We start from the raw sequence: 16,226 nt of genomic DNA, 5'->3' as shown, positions 1-16,226 counted from the left end.
GAGAGCAGCACTGGGTACCCTTCCCAAGATCCGGGAGACCTGGGGGCATTCATGCAGCCGGTGTCCACTGGGCCGCTGAATCAAAGCAGCACAGACATGGAAAATCTGGGATTCAGCTCCCTCTACAACCTCGGGCCACTTACTACAACCGGTTTCCCGGGGGCAGCTTCCAGGAGCCAGGCAGGCAGGTCTTCAAGTGTTCTCCCCCACCTGATGCCTGCAATCCCACCACAGAAGTTTCCATCCCTACAGCCATCGCTCTTCCCCTGGAGGGGCACTCCTTTGCCACTCTCGGTCCTTGGCACCTCAGTGTGGAAAAGGAGCTGACGGCAGGTTTTCCTGGGTGGGAGGAGGAGCCCTCACAGACCGCTAGACACTTGCGATCTGAGGGTCCGGGTCGGGGAAGGACAGGACAGGCGACTGTGTCTGGGTGCAGTCCTTGCCCTCCAGAGATGGACAGTGAGCCATAATGGAGTGGCGCCCACATGTCCCGGGCACGCAGGAGAGACAGCAAGCTACACAGATGGGAAGAGGGCTCAAGTCGCTTAATCTGGCCGAGCCTCCCTTTCCTTATCAGTGCGGTGGGTGACAGGAGGGCTCCTGGAGGAGGACCGTCATGGAGATCGCAGAAGACAGTCAGGCAGAGCACGAAGCATGGTGTCCGCCGTGCGGTCAATACCAGGGGGTGCCCGTGGGGCTGGCCCCAGCCTGGCGGTTCTCAGCCAGTCTTTCAGCGGAGGGTCGTTGGCCCGGACCCGACAAGCTGCTTCGCCGTCATCCCTTCCTGGGGAACTCTGTTCCCCTGGGTCAGAGCAGGAGGGGATCCCTGAGGACACGGGCGGGCAGCGCGGTGGCTAAGGGACGGAGCCAGCCCCCGAGGCGCCCTCCCCGTAACTTCAGGCTGTAGGTGGGGTCCTCGCCCTCGAGGGGTCGGCGAGTCCTCCGGGGAGGGTCTATCTGCTGCGCCGCGCGCTCCTATACATGCGGTTATAGGGGATGAAACCTGCTCGTCTCCCGTCGCTTGCCTTAACTCTGCCGCAGCCTTTCGTCCTCGGGCGTCTTCTGAATCGCCAGACGACAGACAACCGGGCGGGGGGGCTCCGTCCCCGAGCCCACCCAGCCCATCTGCTGCGACCGCGCCCCAGGCCCCCCGCACGCCCCCCCCCCCCCGTCCGAGCCTGGCCGTGGGACCGACGTGCCACGTGACCGACGTGCCACGTGACCGACGTGCCCCTGGCGAGTCGCCGGCCCTGGCTGTAGCTGATTGGACCAAGAGCGGTCACCTGATTCAATCTGGGCCAATCAGACGCTTCCCCTTCGCACGCGCCTCCGCCATGCTGTGGCCCGGGCTGGGGGCTCACGAGTTTAGGAGTCGAGGGCAAGCGTCTGCGTCCCGGGTGGGGAGTCGGCAGACTGGCAGGGACGGAGGAGGAGGACGGGTGCACCAGGGTCTCCGAGGGCCCTCGTCCGGCTCTCACTCCCTCCCCCGGGCCCCGCTCCGTGCGAGCCCACCACGCGTCTTGCCAGAGTCCACCCTCTCCCCTCCGGCGGGCCGGGGCGACCTGCACGACGGCGCATGCGCAGCCGCGCCGCCCCTCGCCGCTGGGCCTGGGGCCGGCGGCTCGCGCTTGGAGCGATTCAGAGCTGACGTCGGGGGCAGAGACCCCGGCCTTCTGGAACTCCAACAGCCGCGTGCGGGAGCAGCCTCGGAGACCTGGCTTCCGCCGAACACCGGGAGGGCTCCTTCTCCCTCCTAAAGACAGCGTCGAGCCGCCGCCTCGAAAACCGGAAGAATCAGCCACCCTGATGGGGCGCGTGTCCCCGAGTCACGAGAGCAGCACGTTCCCAGCCTTCCCCGCCTGCCAGAACATCTTGTTACTCTCCTGTCTGACGCTCTTGCCACCGAGAAGGAAACACGCTGTCAGAGACATTCTGGCAGGAGTGGCTGGGAGGAGGACGCCACCTGTACCTGTGTTTGGGGTGGAAAGCGACGGAGGGGTGAACCGTGGGGGCTCACCGTTGGCTGTGTGACCTTGGACAAGAGTCTCCCGTCTCTGGGCCTTGTCGGTGAAAGGAGGAGTCGGACTCACGTATGTTCGGCTCCCTTCCCTGGGAGCTTTGTAGACCCAGACAGGGCCGTCCTTGCCCCAGGGCTCCCTCCTGGCAACCCGCAGAGGGGCCTGGGTCTCTCCCATGCAGCGCAGCAGCCGAGAAAGCAGAAGGGCAAAGGACAAACAGCTCTGCCCCTATCCTGACCCCCCTCGGGGCCTCTTGCTCACCAGAGCCGTGACGTCTCACCCTTTACCAGGAAAGCCGTCTCTGTCACTCCCTGGACACGGAGGCTTGGACCCACCGAGAGCTTTTGAAATATGGATTCATTCCCATTTAAATTGGTACATTTCACCTAGAACCCAGGTTTCTGAGTCTTCCTGAAATATTGGATGATCTGGCAAGATGGAGGCTCACCCCTAACCCGGTGAAGTTCGCTGAGCTGGGGGTGCTTGTCACTTCGGAGGGAGCACCAGCTCTGCCTGGTACTACAGTCTACACAGGAGGGACCCACCATTCTGAGGTGCCTGGGATGTGCGCCTTTCGGTTTTCAAACCAGACAGCTCAAAGGCCAAACCTGGGCAGTTAGTGACCTGTCTCCACCCAGACCATTGGCTCATATGCGCTCCCTGTCTGGCCCTGGAATTAGACTTTGGCGGACCCCTTGTTAATGATACATTAATAATATGTTGATCAGGGGCACCTGGGTGGCTCAGTGTGTTAAAGCCTCTGCCTTCAGCTCAGGTCATGGTCCCAGGGTCCCGGGATCGAGCCCCACATTGGGCTCTCTGCTCAGCAGTGAGCCTGCTTCCTCCTCCTCTTTCTCTCTGCCTGCCTCTCTGCCTACTTGTGATCTCTGTCTGTCAAATAAATAAAATCTTTAAAAAATATATGTTGATCATGCACCACCCCCCATTCTTTTGTCACTCTAGCTCAACCCCCTTGCACCTGCTCTCCACCCTGACATGTGCATTTCTCTTGCCTGGTGGACAAGACCACTTTGCCCACCAGCAAGAGAAGGGAGTGTGGGGGCCCAATCCTCCTGAGAGCAGCCCTGAGCTGGTCAGAGGGAGCAGAGGGCCGGCAGCAGCCGCCTTGACCTTAGGGGGACAAGACACGCAGTGTGGTCTTCAGGGTCCCCCATGGGACTGAGTCCCTGCAGCCTAGGGCTGCCTAGGGTAGTCGTCACAATCCCTCCCATCGCAGCCTCTTCCCCCTGTCTCACCTCGACTCCCCTGCTCATCTTGGACCACTTCCCACATAAGCCCCTCGCACTGGAATCTTTGCCTTGGGTTCTGTTGGTTTAGGAACCAAATTGAGCCAACCACGCAATCCCAGCATGCAGAGGGGCACTCAGGAAAGCCTTTTTGAGCGAATTCATGAAGCAGAGCGTTTCCCAATGTATGTGAAATCTTCCTGTTAACCGAGAGGTGGCCCCCAGGGGACCCAGAGCCGGGCACTGGAGTCAGACCTGGACCCTAGAATGTCGATGTCACCTGCCAGGGTCCGTCACTGCCCCTCTGTGCCTCAGGCCCCTCATTTGTGCAATGAGGATACTTCTCCCACAGAGTGCTTGGGAGGCCGGGGGTGGGGGTGGGGGGTGCCGTGCAGGAAAGCTCACAGCGTGTCCCGGCCCAGGGAACCCCTCGCGGACACGGGCTTGTGTGTGGTTCTCACCAATGTTACTGGCATCTCTCTACCCAGACCCAAGGACAACCCCCCACCCCCTGCCCAGTCCCAGAGCAGCAGCACCCGAGGTCTTGTTGGCAATGCAGATCCTTGCGCCCTGCCCAGACCCACTGGGTCAGAACTGCTGGGGGTGGGCCCAGCCCTCTGCATTGTGACGCGCGCCGCAGGGGTCAGGAGGGCTGAGGGTAGGGTGAGCTTTAATACATTCCAGTAATTATGTAGCAATTAATGTAGGAACTGTTCCTCCATGCGGCCTGACGTCACCGCCCCAAGTCCCCAGTCACCTGCCATCCCATTTAGGAAGAGTGACCTCATCCCAAGGGGACACTGAGCGCCAGAGAAGGGACGGGACAACCTTAGGGCCACACAATGTGACCTGGGCAGGCGGGCTGGCTGTCCCCTGTGTGTGGCCCTCAGCCAGCAGATGGAGTCCCAGGGCCCTCCTCACTGGGCCAGCGGGGGCCCAAAGGGAAGGGGCCCTTGGATCATCCCAGGGTGGAAGTAAGAAACCCTGAAACAGGAGCCCAGAGTTTCAGAGCGGAAGCCCCGGGGCCCCGGGAAATGGCCTCTGGAGTGAGCTGTTCCTTTTTCAACGGAAACGGTGTATCATGAATAATTAAATAGCGATCTTGTCCTGTCTCCGCAGTGGTTTCCCAGGGGTTCCCAGAGCATTTGGGGATGTGGAGTGTGGATCATCACCACCAGGAGTCAAGATCACGTCCTCTCACTGCCAAGGGTCCCCAGGACAGGACTGCATTCTCACCGCCAAGGGTCCCCAAGATCAGGTCCTCACTGCCAGGGGTCCCCAGGACCAGGTCCTCATCGCCAGGGGTCCCCAGGACTGGGTCCTCATCACCAGGGGTCCCCAAGAGCAGGTCCTCACCACCAGGGGCCCCGAGGGGGGGGTCCTTTATCCTACACAGCATCTGTACCTTCTTCCTCCTCACCCAGCACCCACTCCCCTGCCATCTCCCACCCTTCCTCCCACTTTACGGAAGATTCTTTTACTGCAGGGCGCATAACTGGTGATGTCCCAGGGACCTCTGGAGAGTCTGTGCACAACCATCTCAGTGTCCCCCAGTGTTTATGTCACAGGCGTCATCAACACAAGGTTTCAGTATCTCCTCACATTCCCTCCCAGTCCTTGTCACACGGCCAGTATTTTAGGACAAAGATAGTAGCCCCCGTTTGCCAGGCACCCACTATGGCCCAGGTGTCCTCCCCAGTGCTGGGAACAGAGAAGGGAAGCCAGCAGTGGGACAGGGAGGCAAATGGGGGGGGTGGGGAGCAGGGAAACAGACGGGGAGGGGGCAGGCAAACCTGTGGTCTCAGATGCAGACATGGCCTAGGAAATGTGAACCGGGCCCAGGGCCTAGAGAAGGACCCAGGGTACAACCTCAGAACGGGAGTCAGGCAGGCCTCTCCGATGAGTGGCCTTTGCCGACAGACTTGGGTTCAAGTCCCGGCTTCGCTACTTGGCTCTGGGATTCCAGGCAAATAGCTTCTGAGCCTCTGTATTTCCCAGTCCCACCGCCCTCACAGATGACCTCGGGCTGTGCTTGTCACAAACATCGCAGGCCACTCCTGCAGTGGGAAGGGTTCCTGCTCCCCTTCCCCACACTGCCCCCCAGTTTCCCCCATCAGCGTGGAGGCTTTCACGGCTGGGCAGCATGGGAGGCCCCGAGCAAGCGCTTTCCCACACAGAAATGAAGCCCGAGAGCCGAAGCTAACGTGACTGCAGACCTTCTGGCCCGATGGCCACTGTCAAGAAGAGCCTTTTAGAAAAACTAACAAGCCCGAGCCAGGTTTTAAGGCCCCTGTGGGCTTGTTAAAGCCAGCATTTCCCTCCACATCCAGGCAGCCCTAGGGAGGGCGCCCTCCCGCCCCCCCCCCCAAGAACTCTCCAGCACTCCCTTGGCATTGGGCCGGCCCCTCCCCGCTCTAGGACAGCTGGCATGGCCCCAGCCCGCTCCCAAAGGCCTGGCCGGTGGGTGGGGTTTTTCTCTCTCGCTCTTTCATCCAGGAACAGCCCCAGCCCCCAAGGCCAAATCAGCACAATGCACCAGGCTGGGGAGGTCAGAGCCCTCCCACAGCATCTGCTCCTGGTGAACATAAATCCAGCAAACCATCCCCTCGGGGGCATCTCCCTGTCACGCAGGGCTGGGGGTGCGGGGCCCAAAGGGGGCCTCGAGATGCTCGGGGGGAAAGCGACACACACAGGCTTGCTTTTCCTTAGATGCTGGGCAGTGCTATGGAAACAGCCAGCCACACAGGCAGCTGAAGGGAATGTTCTAGAATCTCTAAAGAGCCTGGCAGGAGCACGCTGGGCCTGGAGACCGACCGAGCTGGGGGTGTCCGTCTGGGGCCTCCGAGACTCCCTCATTGTGGAATCTGCTGTTCCCGTACCACTTGTTCCCTTGGCAAAGGAGCCAGGCTTTGGGGCAAAATGGCTCCCTGCCCCCCGCCACCCCCGCCTCTCCACGCCCCCGCCCCTCCGTGCGGTCCAGAACTGCTAGAACGTGCCTTCTGAAAAGATGCCAGTGCCTTTTCCTTAAATAGCCCAACCTGGGGCCTCCTCTGCAAATCAAAAGGTCCGGGAACCCCCAGCCACCACCATGTGGGCTGAGAGCTGCCCTCGGAAGCAGGGTGCGACTCCCTCCCTGGGCACGGTCCCCGCCTCTCCGTGCCATTCCCCTGGGCACTCAGCCTCCTTCCCTGCCCCCCCGCCCAGAGAGGACACCGGAGGGCCACTCTCCCAGTGAGGATGACAGACCGCACGTCGGAGGAAGGCGGGGAGGGCTCAGAGGTCAGGCGGCCGCTCAGCTGCTGTTTGTGGAGCCTCTCACACAAGTCGGAGCTTGAGGAGGAGAGAGCACGAGCTGGCGTCCGTGGGCGCCGTACCCCGGCTTGCATATCCGACCTGCGCAAAGTAGAAAGGTTCATGAGACACGGAAAGCAGAGTCGGCTGTCCTGGGTTGTCTGGAGGGGAGGGGAGTGGCAGTGGGGGGTAGACAGAGGCTACTTAATGGGTAGGAGATGTTCTTTTGGGGTGATGGAAAGTTCTGGAACTAGACAGTGCTGGTCGTTGCACCATGTTGCGAATGAGTGTAATGCCACTGGACTGTTCGCTTTAAAATGGTTGAAATGGTAGATTTTATGTTGTGTGTATTTTACCAAAAAAAAAAAAAAAAGTCATCCTCTCCGGGGCTGGTGGGGGCGTGGGGAAAAGGGGGCGGTGTGCGGACAAGCACAGGGCTTCCCCCGGGGTGAGCTTCCTCGTGACTTTATAACTGAGATCTTCATCTTCTTGCTGCCCATCGGCCAGGAACCTCCCTCGGCCGCCTGGCCCCCAGCGGAGATGCTCCACCGCTCCACCGAACAGAGGATGTTCCTTCCTCTGTCCTCAAGGGCAGGGACACCCCAGTGTCACTGGCAGTTGTCAGAGAACTCTGCCTGCCACCGTGTCCATCGACGGGGACCACCTCAGTCAACTAAGCTACCGCCACAATCTCGAACACGAAGGAGAATTTAAATAAAATGAGCTCTATCTATGCAAACTGTTGGTGAACCCTCCCCTTGATGCATTGTTAAGTGAAAAAAGCACATTGCGGAACTAGACACAAATATACATAAAAATAACATTTCACAGCTGTGCACAATTTCACCTACACATAATTTCTTTTATCAAGAAAATTACATCTAGGCATGTCTCTGTGTGTGTGTATGTGCACAAAGTCTGGAAGAATACAGGTGTTGAGGTGCCCACCATTTATAGTTTGGTCTGTATCCTTCCAGACTTTTCCTTCTTATTGTATATACTTCTAAACTACTAGAATTCATCACACGAGATTGCTGTTACTTTTGTAGTTCAGAAGGATTAAAGCATTAATAAGAAAAAGCTCACGACATAGTCACTAGTTTAATTTGCACATTTTTAAAAAAGATTTTATTTATTTGACAGAGAGAGAGAGATCACAAGTAGACAGGCAGGCAGAGAGAGAGGGGGAAGCAGGCTCCCTGCCAAGCAGAGAGCCCGATTTGGGGCTCAATTCCAGGACCCTGAGAACATGACCCGAGCCAAAGACAGAGGCTTAACCCACTGAGCCACCCAGGTGCCCCAAATTTGCACATTTTTAAGGCACATAAAAGAGAACTGGTTCACCCCCACAGGCCCTTTGATGTGATGACCCCGGGCACCCTTTTCAAGCCAGTCTTGTTCTTTTTAGCTTTGAAATATCCCTTAGTGACTCTTGAACTTACTCATTGCTAAGTGAGAGATTCCAGAAATCGATGCGGTGAGAACCGGGAACAATTCCCCCCTGTGCAGTGTTCTTCTTGAGGAGCAGGAACCGAACGCCTCTGAGCAGGTAGGCAGCGGGCTGAAGTGGGTTGTCTACACTGGAGGTGAGCAGCAGCTGGAGATCAGAGTCAGGCTGAGAGTCAAGACTGAGCCGCCATGGCAGATCAGGGCAGGCACACACCCCGGGAGGCCAGCAGGGATGGGTCAGGACCCAGGGAGGCGGCATGAGTCAGGCTCAGTGCCGAAAGTAGAAAAGATTCTAAGTATTTCTGGCAGAAAGTTAGGACAAGGCATTAGATGCTTACAGAGGCGATGGCCGCAGTCGGGACCTCCAGATGTCGCAGGACTGACCTGCCCGGGCAAGTGCCACACTCCAGAGGATTGAGCATCAGAAAGCTATGCAAGAGACCATCGAATCGGGGCGCCTGGGTGGCTCAGTCGTTAAACGGCTGCCTTCGGCTCAGGTCATGATTCTAGGGTCCTGGGTTCGAGCCCTGAATTGGGCTCCCTGCTTGGCAGGAAGCCCGTTTCTCCCTCTCCCATTCCCTCTGCTTGTGTTCCCTCTCTCGCTGTGTTTCTCTGTCAAATAAATAAAATTTTTTTAAAAAGAGAGAGAGAGACCATGGAGTCAAGGACACACCCTCAGAGTGGCATCCTAGGGCTGAGAGCCCCCACCGTGGCCCCGCACCTGCCTGGAGACGCCCACAGAGCTAGAGACGGGACACCCGCATCCCCATGACCTTGCTGGCCAAGAGGAAACAGGCCACAGAGACTCCGCTCCCATGTCCCCCCGAACCTTCCAAATCTCACTCGAGTACATCTAGCCAGCACACCAGAACCCTATGGCAAGAGAGTTTGGGGAACTCACTCTGCTTTAGCCTCGGTGTGGCTGCCCAGATGAACTGCTGAGCTCACACCCTGATTCTTGTCCATTATCCAAGTTGTATTGGCCTTTCGGGGTCCAGTGGCTGCCATGATTAGCCAAGTTCTCTGCTGAGCGTTTCTTGCATCACCGTGTATCAGACACTTCCCAGCCAACGTACAGGACGGGGACTGTGTTATGATTTATAAAAGGTGATGAATCAGAGGCCCAGAAGGGCTCTGTAACTTGTCCGAGGTCACACAGCAGCTGAATGGCAGAGCCGGGATTAGAACCCAATTATTTAACCACCTGACATTCAACTGATGACGTGACCTCAGAGCTCCCACCGTTCATCTGTGATTGTCTTTTGAAATGAGAAAACAAATCCGTGCTTCCTAAATGCAGTTGGTTCGGCAGACAATTGTTCCAAAATATGGGACGTAGGGGGCCGTACACAATAAAAGGAATCCTTTGTTGGGGAAGGGCCAGAATCTACACAGATCTAAATGATCCCTGGGGCTCCCTTTCAGAGCTAACGTTCTGTTCTGAAAGCAAGCCTGTTTCCGCGATTAGCGCCCGGAACCTTCGGAAACTTCTCGGAGCTGAAAGTGACTACCCACGAGGTTGGAGAGGTGGGCGGGGGTGCTGCTTCTTGGAGGATACTCTGTGATCGCTGGTGAAGCAACCTGCAATGTGGTCCCAGGGTTGCCATAGCAACTCCCTATCTGGGCTATTTGAACAACAGAGCGGAAGCATCTTCTGTTTCCAGCCTGTTGTGGTTCTGAAGAGGGAACCCTTCATTCATTCAACAAATATTTACAAGTGGCATCCTGGGGTGACAAACACAGACGCTTACACGAATCAGACTGTTAACATCAAGGAGTTTTTGTGAAAGGGTAGCAGGGGATTAACCAAGCATGGGGGGCTGCAGGGCCCTGGAAAGCACACTTCCCCCCATCCGAATGGACATTCATCTCAGTTCCAGCCCCCCTCAGCCCTGCAAGAACGTGACCCCAGTGTGATAGATCTTTTTTTGGATTTGCCAAGAGCAGTCGAGAGCTGGGTTTTGATGTGAAATCTTTCCATTTCGAAACACGGATGCCAATTCAAAATTTGGGGTGGGGCTTCTGAGAACAGTTGTGCAGGTCGTGCACTGCTCTGGGGTCACCCGTCTCGTGTAAATTCAAGGGAACAGTGCTCTCTGCAGTTGTGCATTGGCAAACTATGCAGTCCCACTGTGTGACAGAGGGCCAAGTCTGGCTGGTGGTTCACCAGTTTGCCAATTCCAACTCTAAATATCCAGCCTTGGACGTGGGACTGAACTAACGATTGTACAACCATCCAGCAGAAGATAAACACCATGACTCTGGTAGTTTACACGGATGTGAAAAAACACTCACCGTGTATTAGTAGGTGGAAAGAGCAGGTTACGGAAACATCAACAGGGGGCCCCTGGGGAGCTCAGTCGTTAAGCATCTGCCTTCGGCTCAGGTCATGATCCCAGGGTCAAGCCCCACATCGGGCTCCCTGCTCTGCGGGAAGCCTGCCTCTCCCTCTCCAGCTCCCCCTGCTTGCGTTCCCTCTCTCGCTGTCTGTCTCTGTCAAATAAATAAATAAAATCTTAAATAAAAATCAACAGAGTATAGTCTCAGTTTTTGAAAATAAAATGTATTCTCGATTAAAGTCTGAAAGGCTGTACCCCTAAATGTGAAAACAGCTGCCTCGGGCCGGTGGCAGAGCGGATCATTCTGGTCTTTGTATTCCAAGTCTCCATTCTTTAAATATATTAACGATGGCAAGTAATACTTACCAAACGGGAATTTTTCAGCTTATTTCAAAAATTCTTCAGAAATGCAGAGTTTGTCTTTGAGCCAAAGGAAGGAGAGTAGGGCTATGGTCAAAAATAGTGGTCCCCAGGGCGCCTGGGGGCTCAGTCGGTGAAGCGCCTGCCTTTGGCTCAGGTCACGATCCCGGGGTCCTGGGATCGAGTCCTGCGTTGGGCTCCCTGCTCAGCGGGAGTCTGCTTCTCCCTCTCCCTCTACCCCTCCCCCCTGCTTGTGCTCTCTCTCTCATGCTCTCTCTCTCAAATAAGTCACGTTTTAAAAAAACTATTTAAAAATATTCACGCTCCTCCAAATATGCATGTGTATTGCCCTGAGGTCTGGACACGGACTTCCCGCCCAGGTCTGTGACTGCACCGCCCAGGGACCCGGCTTCTTGCCTTCACCACACTCCAGGTGTTGCTAACGCAGGCCCAGACCCTGCACGCGATGAACCGTGGGGAAAAACCATCATCAGGCTCTACCACAGCAAAGATTTTGTCATGAGAGTAGCTAAGAACCGCTTGCTACATTTGCTGGAAATACAGATTCTGAGACAGTCCCCCAAGTCGAGGGCCACGGGTGGGTGAGTGGGGTGTGGGAATTTTACCTGCATTTTAGCAAATGTGCCACGTGATTTTGCCGTGGGCTGTCTGGGGACACCCTCTGAGACACAAGCCCTTTTAGGTGACACCCATTGGCTGAGGATTCCCTGGGCTCCGATTGTGTGCCAGGCACCAGGCCAGGAGCCGGCAGAGCTGGGCAGCCGCAGAGACACGCCCCTGCCTTCTGGACGGGACACAGGGCAGAGCCCGAAGCAGGAAGCACCCCCAGATTTGGGGGAGTCAGCCTGGCGGAGGGTGCTTGGGAGCCTCTGGCGACATTCTTTCTCTTGATCTTTCAGACCAACAGCGTGGGTCCAACAGCAACCGGCCTCCTTTCAGTCGGTGTTTGGATCTTCAAACTCCAAACTCACGCCCCTGGGCAGCAATCCGCCTGCTGGGCTCCTCGGCCAATGGGCTTCTGGCTTCATCCCTTCGCTTCCCCCGACTCTGCCATCAGTCCTACGTCAGCCGAAGTCACCTGTTCCAGGTGAGGGGTCCGACGTGTCCTGCCCGCCTTGCTGGGCGTGCTCTGTGAATTCTCTCTTTTCAGATCTGTCTCAACGTCTGTATTCCCAACAGACAGGAAAATAGAAAAAATAATCTAACATAACATAACATAACCCCTACCCTCCCGTAACACAGATGCCTACTTTCATCGTCTTCTGTTCAGCTCTTCTAAAAAATAAAGGATACCAAAGAAACGCATGTAGAGTCTCACTCTGACACAACCGCCCTCCTCCCTCCGGCCCCGGGACTCAGCACCCCTCCTCCCAGCGCTCCCGGTTCTTGTCCCCGTATGCATATATTCCCTTATTTTGTTTGAAAATGTAGCTCCACAGCCTGATGACTTTGCACATTTTACCCCCGTGCCTTGATGCTTTGGGACTTACGGGTAGAATCCCATCAGGTGTTGCCCACGCACACTACCACGGTTTGGCGTAGCCTTGGCTGTGACATCAGACTCGGGAACTGCTGGGATCAGCCAGCCCGAGAACGCACTGAGGTCTGCCCTAGCTCTCTTGAATGGACAAAATAACCCAGGGCAGAGTCAGCTCTCGGCCCCAAGGAGCCTCTTTTCTCCCTTATGCCCCAGCTGCAGGGCGGCACCCCCAGACCGCGGATGGGGCTCCCCGTTCCAGGTCCCAGGCAGCCCCCTCCCCTGGCTCACAGCCTGCGGGTCTCCACAGGACTGGCATCGCTCTTGGCCTTGACAATATTTTCTCCACCAGCCCCTCCTGCCCCAACCAGAGGGAGCCAAGGTCCCACACCTGCCCCAGCCCTGGGACAGACACACTCCAGCCTGGGTAGCAGCCTCCCTAGCGGTATCTTAAGGCCCCCCCAGGGACAATTAAAAGGGAGTAGCAGTAGGGGACTGAGTGGAAGCCCCTGGAGGGGGGGGAGCTGGTCATTGCCCCAGCTAGGTAGACAGACACATAAGCTATGTCCTCGTCCTCCAGGGGTGGACTGGGGGGGGGGTGGGCAGAGCCAGAGGCAGGAGCCAGTTCCCAGGTGAGGAAGCCGGGACTCGCCTCCTGCCCCGCCTCTTTGCCTAACTCCGCACGGAGCATCTGACCCAGTGGGAGCAGGTCGGGGTTCTCTGTAGGCTTGGACAGCAGGGCGGGGCCCCACCGGCCCCAGGGCCCTGAACACTGATTGTTGGCTGAGCGCCTACCATGTGAGAGGCACAGGGGACACTGTCCCCGCCCTGGTCACAGTTACTGGGGAAGGGGGAGAAGCAAATGATGTGAGGAAGTACCCTGGGCTCCTACAACTGACCACCGACGCCGGGGGCGGGGGTGCCGGGGGGGCTTAAGGCAACACAAAAGTCTTCCCTTACAGCCCTGGAGGCCGCGGGTCTGCAATCAAGGCGTGGCCCGAGCTCCAGACGCAGGTGGCTCTGGGGGGGGGACACTGCCTGCCTCTCCCGCAGCTGCTGTGGCTGCAGGCGTCCCTCCTCTGGCCCCTGTGTCCGTTTTCACCTGGCCTCCTCCTCCGCGTCCCTGTCTCAAGCCTCCCTCTGCTTTCTCTTATAAGGACCACCTGCCGTTGGTTCAGGGCCCGTCCTAAATCCTGGATGGTCTCGGCTGAAGATCTTTAAACAAAAGTACATCTCAAAGACCTCACGCCCAAGCACGGATGTATCTCTGGAGACCGCCATTCAGCCCAAGACAGAGAGTGGGGTGGGGTGAGGGGACCTTCTAGAAGAAGCAGAGCAGAGCAGAGACCAGTCACTATCCAGAGGGAGGGAGTGAAGGAAGGACGACCAGATCGGGGGGGCCAGGGAGGGAGTGCACAGTCCTGGTCAGAGAGACCAACAAGGCCTCCTGGCCCCTTGTTCCCAGGAAGCTGACACTTGAGCCCAGGGCAAGGAGACACTCTTAGGGGGCTTTAGCAAAGGGCTGACACGCAGCTGTAGTCAGGGAGGGGAATTCTCTTCTAAATTTGGGGCGAGCTTTTCTGATGGGTAAGGAAAGGCCTGAAATTAAAGCACAATGTTGGGAAGAAGTAAGTCCTAAAAATGTCTTTCTCTTAGTTTTATGACTTAAGAACTTAGGCTCAAACATAAAGGGAGTCTTGGAGGCGCCCAGGCTGCTCGGGGCTGGAAGGCTCGTGAGCGCTGAGAACCACAGTGGGTGTCAGTGGGTGTCAGGTGGGCCCACAGGCTGTCGTGGCGATGACTTCTCTCCAAGTCCTGAGGGAGCACAGGTGTGACGGAGTCCCCCCTCCCAAGCCCCATCCACATGGCAGCCTGCTCTAGCAAAACACACCACAGGAGGCGTTTGTGCTCTCTTCCGCCAAACTTAGAGCTAGCATGGTGGGACCCTGGGCTGTGGCACCAACCAGCAGGGATAGAAGGGTCTAGATGCTCTGTCACTGCCTTGGCGTCAGGCTGGAAGCTGCTCATGGCTCAGCCCTTTTCCAGAGCAAGGATGGTCTCCTCGAACCACTTAGAAAGTAGCCATCATAATACATAACGTCGTGCTGAGTTGTTGGTGAGGTCCAACTCACTTGTCCTAGAAATGCGTGAGGGCACAGCGTGGTCTGAATGTGTGTCCCCCAGAGGCACATGGTGGAACCCCAGCACCCAGCATGATGGCGTTAAGAGGTGGGACCTTTGTGGGGGTGATGGGGTCATGAGGGTAGAGTGCTCAGGAATGGGATTCGTCCTTATAAAGGAGACCCTGTGGAGCCCCCTCACCCCTTCCCGGTGAGGACACCTCGAGAACCAGGGGAGGGCCCTCATCTGACCACATTGGTGGACTGACCTTGGACCTGCGGCCTCCAGGCTGGAAGAAATCGATCTGTGCTGTCTATAGGCCTCAGGTCCGCAGTATAGTACTTAGCAGTCCGGCTGAGACAGTAAGGACCACAGTCACAGTCCTGACTTCGAGAGCAGGAGGAGCGCTCTGCCAAGCCCTCTGGGGAGTCAACACCCACGAGGAGCACGGGGTAAGGCGGAGAAACAGAAGCCTCCCCCGAGGATCAATGAGCCGGGAGCAGCGAGCTCCCTGGAGGGCACAGAGACACCAGGGCAACGGTCGGCTTGTCCTACCTCGGGTCGCCTCTGCCCCTGAGCAGGAGGGTGCCCCAGCCCTGGCAGCGTGCCTGGCCACAAACAGGGTCACACAAGCTTTGGCACTCCTCCCACTGAAAGGGGAGGTCCGTGGCCCCTGCCCTTGAACTTGGGGAGCTCACGACCTCTTCCCCAGTAGGGTCCCGTGGAAATGCTGCCGTGTGACTTCTGAGGCTCAAAGGCCAGGCAGCCTCCCTCTGGTCCTTAGGGATGTTCACTCTGGGGGAAGAGGTCCACAACCCCGACCCCACCGGGCCAGAGGGGGAGGCCACGCTGGGTGCTCAGATCCACGCCCCACCGAGCTCCTGCACAAGCCCCTGTGTCTGCTGCCGGCCACCAGGACGTCCAGCCAGCAGATCTGACCTCAACCAAACGAGACCCCTGCCAGTGGTTGTCATCCGCCATTCGATTTTGGGTAATGCGGAGCAGCTCCTGAACAACCAGGTGGAGTCATTCCGAGCACATGTAAGCAGAGACTTGGGTCCCCAGAGCTCCGTCCCCAACTCCTCCATCAGGGGTCAGGGCTCAGGGCCGGCCCAGGCTTTGGGCAGGGACAGGAGCTGGGGGAGGGAGTTCTAGGTGATGGTGCCCGATACCTACTGGGTGCTGGTTACAGGGATGGAGACATGGACAGGCAGGAGGACCTCTCTCTGCCCTCAGAGACCTCCCAATGTCAGCAGGTGCCTCTGAAATCCCCACAAAGGCCTGAGCTGCCACTTTACATTCAAACCAAGCTCCTTGACACATAAACCCAGCTTCATCCTCTTTGCTCTTGCCGGGAGCAAACATCCCCATGGAGCCTCTGTCCACAGTCCCCTTGACCCCCCAACCTCACTCCCATTGCCCATGTCACTGCTCAGTTCCCAGGTGGTGTCACCTCCTCAGGGAAGCCCTCCTTGATGCCTCTGACCAAGCCCAGTACCTTCAGAATTTTCCCTCCTAGAGCCCGGCTTCGCTTCCAGAAGGGGCTTATCCTTATCCGTAATTGTCCCGAGTTCTCTGACCAGAGCTAACTAACACCCACGAGCTGCAAAGCCGGAGACCTAGTTTGGCTCCCTCTGTTCCAAGTGTCAGAAAAATCTGGGGCATGCAGAGCTAACAAGACCCAGTGGTGGGCCTGACGTAAGGAGAGCTGAGCCCCTAGGGGACACCTTCCTGATCGAGGCTGCCCCTTCTGCCTTGCGACCCATCCCAGCCGTCAACATTTCAGCTAAATTTGCGGACGGGGAACCCGAGGCCCAGAGGGGTTGACTAACTTGCCTAAAGCCACACAGCTACAAGCAGAGGGGGCAGATATTAGCACCCAGTCATGGCTGGGGGCGGGCTG

This window comes from Martes martes, assembly GCF_963455335.1.
Source record: "Martes martes genome assembly, chromosome: 17".
NCBI classification, from domain to species: domain Eukaryota; kingdom Metazoa; phylum Chordata; class Mammalia; order Carnivora; family Mustelidae; genus Martes; species Martes martes.
Note: the sequence above shows the minus strand (reverse complement) of the source record.